Raw genomic sequence first — 10,839 nt, 5'->3', positions numbered from 1 at the left:
CAAAACGAAGATTGGAAAAAAACTCTTAAGCCAGGCCCTACGATCAGCAGACATTTTAAGCCTCCAAAGAGGGATACAGATGAATTCACAATCTTTACATTAGCAGATATGTTTCATGATACTTAGCAATATAACCAGCCTCTGAAAAAAAACTACTAAAAATGAAATTGGTAATATGAAAGGGTCAGTTTCCCCTCAGTATGACACCATGCATAAGAATTAGGCCTGGCCCTGAAAAGTACTTTCCCACTTAGATAGACCCTATTGTTTCAACAGGAGAGACGCATCCCTGAACTCCCAAAGCCAAGTGCCCTGTGGGGCAGATAAACCCTGGTTCTTCAGTGTTGTTGGCAGTAAAGGACACAGCTTGCCTAGTAAGCCCCAACCATTCTTAAAGCATCAGTGTCTGAGATTCTGTCTATATCTGCCCACACTGCTTTGGCCAGTGATGACTTCTCCCAAGAGACCCTTTTCAGCAGCAAGAGAGAAAAGAAGGTCTTATGATGATAGTGAAAATCCTGAAGCACTTTTCTCCATGTAAGAGCTGGGCGGGGACCAAGGGCAATGAAGCCACATGCCCTCCACACCTCTTCAGGGACTCTGTTCCAAACGTCCAGGTGCATATGGCAGTATCTGGAAATGAAAGCTCTGAGGAATGAATGAAACATCTCTGTTCTCAAATAAACTTTGGGGAGATGAAAGTGAGATGCTTGAGGCAGGAAAACACTGACTATTCTTCTGGCTTGTTAGATGTGGTTCAAGCTAATGTCTCTGCTACTCTGTTAGCAGCCCTTGCTCTGTCCCCACCTGATTTGAGCTTTCTTCTTGGCCTTCTGCAGAAAATCAGAAGGGTGGGAACCAGAGCTTGACACTGGCAAAGGCCAAGTGCTCACCTCAATTTCACCACCATCTATGAAGTATCATCTTATGTAGGTCACCATATGTTGGGGCTACAATATAGTCCCACCTTAAAAGGGGTCCCACTCTTTCTGAGGAAAGAAAAAGGTCCATATTCTCTTGCATACAGCAGAAACTCAGAAACTATTTGTTGCATAATGGAAAGATCAGACCCTACAGTCTGATCTAAAATGAAGAGCATATCAATTTTGCTGAATTATTGACCCCCATTTCCTTCAATAGAGTAGGAGGTAGATTGCACAATTTTCACTGATACAGCTGGTTGAGAACAGACACAATTTGATAAAACGATCATCAAAAATATCCCCCAAAACAGGAAAAACTTTTAAATATGCTCAATGTTTAGCCTTTCCTGGTTTGCTTTTTTTTTTTTTTTTTTAAAGAATAAACACACATCAATACCGCTGTGCTATACAAAGTACTACTGTAATGAAAACCTATGAAAACTATGGAACGGCTTTTGGTTATTCTTGAGAGTCAATAAAAATATTATTGTCAAATCAAAATTCATTTCAAATCTCACCAAAGATTCTGATACCCTTGAAACAGAGGTAAATTATCATATAACATATGAAGTCCATTTCTCTTCAAGTACATTCTGCTATAAAATTAAACTGGGAAAAATGAAGGCACATCAGGCACCAAGAGCCCATGGTGCACAAAAAGTGGCTTTGTCCAGAACAAAGGACAAACACATACGATAGCTGGTCAGATCGTATTGTTTAGTTTACCCATCATCGACATCACACGGTCTCTCTGAAGCCAAACCCTACACCCAGTAACTCCCCTACATCCAATGGGCCTGTCCATCCGCACAGCAAGAAACTGCCTGAGCCAGCCACAGATGCCCATTTTAAGTAGGAGACATTTTACCCTGCATGCTATTTTATTCAAGATGTTTGCTGATTTATTTAGAGACTCTTCCTTAGAGACCATGGCCTAAATCTTGGTATGCATGCATGCGTGCCAGTGTATATGGGTGTGACCCCCTTTATAATTTGGGGGTTCCTCCCCAATTGCATTCTTGAAATGACTTTGGTGACTTCGTTTCCATACCCTGAAATGCAGTACACCAAGCCTTTTGAGTGTAATACTCTTTACCCACTTACATCTCCATCCACCACACCTATGTCCTCCGCCCTCCAAATTTATGTCTTCTCTTCCTATCTCCTATTGTTACAGGTGTAGGGGTTCATCAAGGGAGGAGCAAACATCTCCATTCTTTTGATGGCATTATTACTGGTTGTCCGTCCCCACCTAATGAAGAGGAGAGGTAACATCTTCTCCTGCTCTCTCTTGTCCTCTGTCTTCTCCAGGTGATATCTTACGAGCTGCTTTGGCTAGCTTGACCTTATTCTTTCCAGTCTGTCACAGCAGTGTATGCTACTTGGGAAATCTGCCCCACTTTTTCTTTTCCTTTTTTTCTTCTTTTCTCCCTTTTTCTTTCTTTTTGCCGTATTCACATTTTTATTTCACTTGTTCTTACACAATCTTCTTTTCTTCATCCTTTTTGAATTTCATTGGAACCAAAGAAGTGTCCTTCTCTTTTCTTTCTCCTTAAAGAAAATCCAGTAATTCAGAACTCCTTTGGTCCTGAGGCAGCTAGGTTCCTCAGATTTTCTTCGACTTTACGTAAGCTTGTTAAAGTTTATTTTCTTAACATTTGTTTGATGAAATCAACAGTTAAATCTGTGAATGCTAACATCAACTACCTTGTGAAAGAAACAGCTGAGTTGTTCTCATTTCTACATACTGATGGCCTAAGACCTTCTCATATATTCCCTTTTTGTAGGAGCTGTAGATGAACACCTTTGTTTAAAATGTTTAGAGATGACTAGCCTGTGATAGAGTTATGATGCTAAAAATATGACTGCACTTAAATCCATACTTTAGTCTTCTGTCATTCTATTAAGCATTGAGTTGGACTAGAATTATCTCTGCCCCCAAAGTTCTCTTTAGCCATTTGACAACAGCTCCCTGGCTCTCACTATCATGGCTTTATACCTAACAGAAAACCATGCTCTTCCTGTTCAGCACCTACTGGTCCCAGAACAGTGGGAGCAAGCACATATTTTCCAAGTCTGGCTTAGAAAACCACTTTCACTTTCAGAAGGGAAGCCAGGTAATTCTACCACATGGAGCAGACCACATGCAGTTATGCACTTAGCAAACGCCTTTGATAAGAATTTTGAAGATTCTTGAACAGAAAGAAAGAGTAGGGCAAATGAAAGAGATTAAGAGAAGAAATGCTCCTGTGGTCAGAATAGCAGAAATCCACAAAGATAAACTCTTAAGTCCATTTCCGTTAGAATGTTAACCCCAAACGTTTATAAGAGAGATACTCTGTCCCACACACCTGCTAAGCCATTGATGTGGATTAATGACTCAACTAATCACTGACTCAACGACCAAGGTATTACTATTATTCCTATTTGCAAAGGAGTTAACAGGCATGGTAAGATTCAGTCACTAGCCTAATATTCAGCCCACAGGTGTGTTAAACCAGAGCCTTCGTCCTTACCCAGTGTAGCTCATGATGTTGGTTACAGGGGGCCTGGAGCTTCCTCACAAGGCATCAGAAATGCTTGTTTCCTCTCTGACCCTCCCTCCTTCTTGCCCTTTCCTGAGCCTAAGCTTTGTCTATGTTCCCAACAGACGTCCCCCTCAGGTCTCAGATTCCAAGTATTCCACCACTTCTGGTATCACCTCTCCTCGCCCAGCCTGGGCTCACTTTGCTCTGTGAGCCGCTCAGCTAGATGCTGAGCTCCTTCCAGTTCTGATGTCTCCCCCTAGAAATCTAGCTCTCTGAGACAGCTTGCTAAGGTGAAGCCACCCTAGGGTGCAGGGAATAAGGCTAAAGGCTGGGTGCCGGCTGACCGGTAACCAGAGAGACATGACGACAGCAGCTGGCAGGGGCTAAATCCCTCAGGTATAGGCTGTTCCAAGGACAAGTGCACTGAAAGTGAGCCACTGTGCACCCTACCTGAGTGCAAACTTGGAACCAAAGTGATTGGCTGTCAGCTCGCAGACCGCCGAGCACTGACCAGTGCCCTGTGCAGGCTCACTCTTGTCCTATCACCTGCCTCCACACGACGGACCCTGCATTTTACATGCTGAAGTATTTTCGATACTTCTGCTAGTGCTATTGCCACATTGAGATGTCTCACTGCCATCAAGGAAACATGAGTGAAATCCACTTACACCAGCACATGTGCTCGACGTGCACACGGACACATACACATCTGCATGCCCTCTGCCCCTCTTTTCCTCCCTCACATTTTTTAGTGCTTATTTTAACTTGAGTCTATCTCCAAAGAAACAATACTATGATCATTTTAATGTCTATCATTTATTAAGCATTTCCTAATGCCAAGGACTTTATATGGAATCATCTCGTTGAATCTTCAGGGCCAGCTGTGAGAAAAGAATCATCACTCATCTCTTAAAGACACTAAACTTTAAAGCTTAAAGAGGTTCAGAGATATGCCCTCAGACACTCGGCGGGGGACAACTGACTGGTAGACATGAGCATCAGACCCTGGTCTACCTGCCCTAAGACACTAGTCATCTCCACACATGTGTGGTACATTCTGGCAAGGACCTATATCCCATGACCTTCAAAGAGGGTCAGGGAAACAGTAATAAGGGGTAACACTTTAGAGAAAAATCGCTTGTTCTAATAGTTCCTTTTTATTGGTGCTTTCCAATTTTCCATGGAGAAATGTAAAGGAGGCAACTGACCATGCCTGACTCTTGACCTGCCATCATCCCCCCGTCTTATTCCTCGCAGACTATGTTAGCACCTAAAATGGCCACAGACACAGTCACAGACACAGATCAGACTCAAACTCCGAGGGAAGGAAAGGGCTCTAGGTAAGAAAAAAGGAAGTAGGACAAGAAAACGTGCCTGTTCCACTGTAGTGGGGAATCACTCACGTTAACCTTCTGCTTTTCAGAATGAGTGTTTTGAGACTTTTGGATGGGCTGGAGCAAGAGCGTTTCCATTAGAGGTCTCCAATAATTTCCAATGGCTTCCTTCTGATGGGCTTGGAGAATGACAAGCTATTTGCGAGCTTCTGACACTATCACATTTCGCTGTGTTTGGAGGGAATGTAAGTCTAAAAGGCCCTCCTGTCTCTCATGTAAACAGCTCCAAACCCAGCTACAACATTCGAGAAAGGTGGAATATTATTAACCTCGACTCTGAACGCAATCTGTCCAACGCTGAGAAATGACAAGATCTATATGAAAAGAGTAAAAAAATAAATCATCATCCAAAAACGAGAGTTCAGAAATTACAGAGATCTATGAACCATGCCTAAAAGTAGGAACCAAAGGTGTTCTAGGAAGAAGGGTTTCTGCTAGGGAATATCTACAGCAAATTACAAGGCAGGGGATTCCTGTGAAAGGGATTAACCTTTGGTATTCAGATTGAAGTCTCCCAGGGCGCTGGCCGCTGGCCATGCTCACCGTCTAGTACTCAGAGAGTACCAGGCTCACGGGCTCAGAGGTCAGGCTGGGGCAGGACAGAGGTGGCAGGCTTCCAGGCCTTACCAAAGGGCTGGCAAGCAATGTGATACGGGAACTGGAGCTTCCTTTTTGAGTCTCCTGAGCCCAGCACCCACATACATATCTTCTGCTGACAAAGGGTCCTAACCAGTTTTCAATACATACCACTGTGTTTTCTCCACTACCGCAAAAGGCTTTAACACAAACTAAATGCTTTTGCAAAATTAGCATGGTGGGGCACTTGGACGGCTTGGTGAGCTAAGAGTCTGCCTTCGGCTTAGGTCATGATCCCAGGGTCCTGGGATTGAGTCCCACATGGGGCTCCCTGCTCGGCGGGGAGCCTGCTTCTCCCTCTGCCTGCTGCTCCCTCTGCTTATACGCTCTTCCTGTCAAGTAAATAAATAAAGACATCGCAACACAAAACAAAACAAAAACCAGCATGGTTGCGTGGCTCCTTTTCCTTACTCAGGGGTTTAACCAGGAAAACGTACCATCATCACTGTTCACACATAGACCCCATTTGAAATGATGGCCCATTCCATCAGTTGGATATCACAGCATTTCCGGATTCAAGTGAAATAATAGGTAAGAGACGGTGACTATGGAGAATCATATTAGCATGATGTTTTAGACAGATTTGACCCATTGTATATATGCAAACACGGACATGAAGTCTGCTAAGTTGTGTCTTCATGGGATGCTCCCCATAAGAAAATAATTATCCAACAAGCTAACACTTCCTTGTAAACAATAAACTTCCCATCACTTTCAATAGGTACTAAAGCAAAGCTGCAAATACATATATTAGCAAAACCCTACGTTGATCTCAAAGAACCTACTCAAAGGCAGGTCTAGGTGCATCTCAAGTACAACGTGTGATTGTTGACTCTCTGCCACGTGCTCAGGATTTTATCAAGCTTGATGAGCTGTCTGGTGCCTGCCAGTAAGTCTGGAATTTACTTCAGTTGATTTAAAGAATTTGTGAACAAAAATTTTATCTGAATTGTCATCACCCTCCAGCCACTGGCTGGGCTGAAAGGTGTCTTCAGCTGGATGGCGGGGTAAGGAAGGTCAGTGACACCAGCCAGGTGTCTCATCACTCAGCACGGCCACTTCCCGGGAGTAACAGGATCAGCCCCGGCCACTCGCTGACAGACAGCATCGCACGCAGCATGACCCCAACTGTATCTGTGCAGACTCTGATAAGAACTGACAAATTGCATAAGGATGTGTGCTGGATACTGTTCCATCGGCACCTCCACTTGGCTCAAAAGCCTGGGACTTAGAATCTGTTGCTGTAACTCATACCCTGGTAAGAATGAAATTTTCAAAGCAGCAAAGCCCTGTCTGAGAGTTGGGTTTTTTGTTTTTATTTTTGTTTGTGGTTTTGGTGGGGGTTTTTTGGGCAAAAGAAGCAGTTTACAACTCTAGCTGCTGCAGTCAAGGCATCAGTTAACAATGGAGAAAAGAAAAAAAACATAGAAAAGAGAGCAGGATAAATATGAGGACAACTTAGAGAAAAGGGTTGTAATTGGGAAACACCTTCTGGTCATTTTCAGTCCCAAGGATATCTTGTCCTACAGCATAAAACCAGGAGGCCTAGAAATTCCCTCTTATTACAGTGCCACAGGCATGGCCTGGATATTTTACAGAGTTCATGTACAGTAAATCTGATCTTCTGACTTCTGGTTTTGCACCAACTAGTGCAGTAGTAAATGGGAACAGAAATGTCCAGAGCTACAGAAAGTGATGAAGATTAGTCAAAACAGGAAAACTAAGATTGAATTCTGAATAACCATAGACAGAGGTCAGATGAAAGTATGTATCAGCTCTCAAAGATGTAACCGTTGATTAGGTGTAAGTGGCCATGGATCAGTGGGGGACAGAGAGGGGTAAAGGCACATCTGATAAACCACCTCACCCAGTGCGTGTGTGTGTGTGTGTGTGTGTGTGTGTGTGTGCGTGTGTGCATGTGTGCACTCATTTTCCACACGTCCACAAAGAGTTTCAGCATCATCAATGCCCTTGTGAGGAAACCTGGACCTCACACCAGACCCACACTCTAGATAATACCAAAATATACTTCATGTTTTAGTTAGATGTAAGCACACACATTTTAATAAGCTATCAATAAGCTATTCCATGAAATACATTTATATATTCTCAACCTTTTCATACATTTCTAGAACTCCACGCTTTAAAATCTCAGAATGCCGTGCGTGCCTGTGTGGCTCTGTCAGTTAAGCATCTGCCTGCGGCTCAGGTCATGATCCCAAGGTCCTGGGATGGAGCCCTGCATCAGGCTCCCTGCTTGGTAAAGAGTCTGCTTCTCCCTCTGCCCCTCCCCCCACTTGCACAAGTACACACACTCTTTCTCTCACTCTACTCTCTCTCACAAATAACCAAATAAAATCTTTTTAAAAATAAAATAAAATCCCAGAATGCCCTATAGACCTTGCTGTTGGTAGACACTTGAACTGGGTGGCCACTTTCCTGATTCTCTGAGAGGATAAACCCCATACACAGCATCTACCACAGAATGAATTCACTTACACAGAGCCCAACGTTGTTGCCACTTCTACTGAGAACGATGAAGCTCCATCAAGTGGGTGCATGTCTACAATTTAAGACCTCTTTCATGAAGGTGAAAAAATATAAATCAAAAAACCCTCTTTCGGATTGAGTGATGAGGCCAAACAAGGGGTCTCACTGCTGTGGGTCAGGGTAAGAATTTTGTCCTTTCGTAGACCTCTAATAATTTGGCACAGTGACTTCGATTGAAGGCCTTCTGGCCCAGTGATTGTCACACATTTCCCCTGATGTAGAAGAGAAAGGACCACACTAAACATGGGGCGAATGGGGTCAGTTGGAAAGGAGGGACTTCAAACTGACTCACTGGTGTAAGGTAGTGCTCAGCTTCTAGAATCATTTCAGAACTCCCTGAAAGGTTTGTCTTCAGCATCTTTAAAGAGAGCAACCCCTTGTTAGCTGAGGTCCAGAACTATCATGAGTTTAAAAATCTAATAATTATACTTTGACATGGGCTCAGAAGCTCGTAGGCCTGGCCACACCATCTCAACCTTTGAAGAGATCATCTAAAAAAATGCCTACAATTGAAAACGCACAGAAGTTTTCTAACAATTGACTCTAAAAAGAAGAAGGTATCTCTTTTCTCATCATTCTTTCCTCCTACAGTACCATGCTTCATTCTGTGCTATCTTCAACACAAATAACTATACTCAGCAACATCCCCAAACATCACTCTGGGAGCCTGAAGAAGAGGTTAAAATAGCCTTCATTCCTAGACATTCCTGGGTTTTCTTTTCTCTCTCAGTAAAGGAAATATCCCAGTCTGTATAAGACAAAAAAAAAAGAATATTCATTACATGCTTCTGAATTTGCACAATAAACTTAATCATTTTCTTAAGATTTTATTTATTTATTTGACAGAAAGAGAGAGAGGGAGATAGTGAGGGAGAGAGCACAAGCAGTGGGAGCAGCAGAGGGAGAGGAAGAAGCAGGCCCCCCACTGAGCAAGGAGCACGACCCAGTGTTGGATCCCAGGACCCTGGGATCATGACCTGAGCCGAAGGCAGATGCTTAACCAACTGAGCCACCCAGGTACCCCAATTTAATCATATCTATATTATTTTATTTTGAAGCTTTCTCTTGTTTGGGTCTATATCCTAGGAAATAGTTTGGTATTCCAAATCCCTGAATTTCTAAGATTTCTAGTGTCTTATTCCAAAACAAGTGTTCAAGTTAATTATATCCCCTACCCCCCATTAAACAGGAGGAATTCTTCAGAGAGAGTGTTACTTGAATAAAGCTTCTTGGAATTGTTGTGTTGGAAGGACTTTCCTGAGTCTGCTGAGAAGAAGCCCACATGTGTTAGGAAATGTGGCTGCCCGGAGTGTGCGGCTACTCCAAAGGTAGAGTGTTCCTATAAAAACTTTCCTAAGTCGAAATGGTGTAAAGCAAAGAAACAATTAGCATTAACTCACATGAAAAAAAATTTTTTTCAGTGTTCCAAGACCCCAAAAATAACCTCTGTGAGGCTTCTCTGATACCTGAGGTCCCGTGCTATCAGATGCACGAAATAACTCAGGATAAAGCAGAGATTCTCACAGACACAGTTCAAAGCTCCCAAGGCTGGATGCTGGGATGCTTAGTGTGGTTCTGGGGAAGGAACTGGGAGAGAGGTGGCGCTGTCGCTGCCAGAAGCCCCCATGGCTTCTACAACAGCTCACCCCAACACAATGCAAAATGCTATTTTTGCTTTTCACCTTTTTGCATAAAGTGAAAATCTTCTTTGGATTTCCTTGGGTTAGCAAACACGGGTACCGATAGAGGGTTTTCCTAACAGAGAAATGGCACAACATGAACTCTCAAAAAGTGGGGGATATTTGTAATTATCCAATAATTGTATCCTGCATGAGTAAGATGTTGTATCTGTCTCAAGGGTCAACGTGTGAAAGCTTAATTAGCATAGAAACAAGTAGCAGATTGTTGAAAAGTAGCAGATTCTGAGCCAGGTGAAGGGGCCTGCTTAAACAGTGGATATTCGATTACTTTCATTTTTGTATCTAAAATGGAGCACAAGGCAAGGCCCCACTCATTTCAAAAGAGATCTCCTACCTCTACTCACTATTAAAAATAAAGGAAATTCCTTCCATGGAGACCAAGCAGGATTCTACCCTCCACAAAACTCAAGAGTTTCTTTCTTTTAGTCAAGCAGTATATAAAAATAAAGACTCAGGGGGTGCCTGCATGGTGCAGCTCCTTAAGCGTCCGACTCTTGGTTTCGGCTCAGGTTATGATCTCAGGGTGGTAAGATCCAGCCCTGCCTGGGACTCCATGCTCAGCAGGGAGTCTACTTATGACTCTCTCTCCCTCTCCCTCTGCCCGTCCTCCCCTCACACACTCTCTAATAAATAAATCTTCAAATTTAAAAGGAAAAAAAAGGGGGTGCCTGGGTGGCTCAGTGGGTTGAAGCCTCTGCGTTCAGCTAGGTCATGATCCCAGGGTCCTGGGATCGAGCCCTAAGTCAGGCTTTCTGCTCAGCGGGGAGGCTGCTTCCTCCTCTCTCTCCGCCTGCCTCTGCCTACTTGTGATCTCTGTCAAATAAATAAATAAAATCTTAAAAAAAAAAAAAAAGGGAAAAAAAGACTTCAAGTTGTATAAATCCAAGTGGCAGAGACCTTGGGGAATCAAGTCCAAAAGCCACCTCTCACCATGATGTTCCATCACAGTGTCCCCGGGAGTAACTCTTACCTTCTGCTTAAACGGCAGATGACCGGACTCCATACTTGGGTCCCGCCAGGCCCAGCCTGGTTGTCAGCTCTGGCCAGGGGGTTTTTGGTGTATATGCAAGGCCAAAGGGCTCAACATAGAGGGTGGGGGAAGTTAGGA

This window comes from Mustela erminea, chromosome 15, assembly GCF_009829155.1.
Source record: "Mustela erminea isolate mMusErm1 chromosome 15, mMusErm1.Pri, whole genome shotgun sequence".
In the NCBI taxonomy this organism is placed as follows: Eukaryota; Metazoa; Chordata; class Mammalia; order Carnivora; family Mustelidae; genus Mustela; species Mustela erminea.
The sequence above is the reverse complement of the archived record's forward strand: the minus strand, read 5'-3'. Positions refer to the sequence as shown.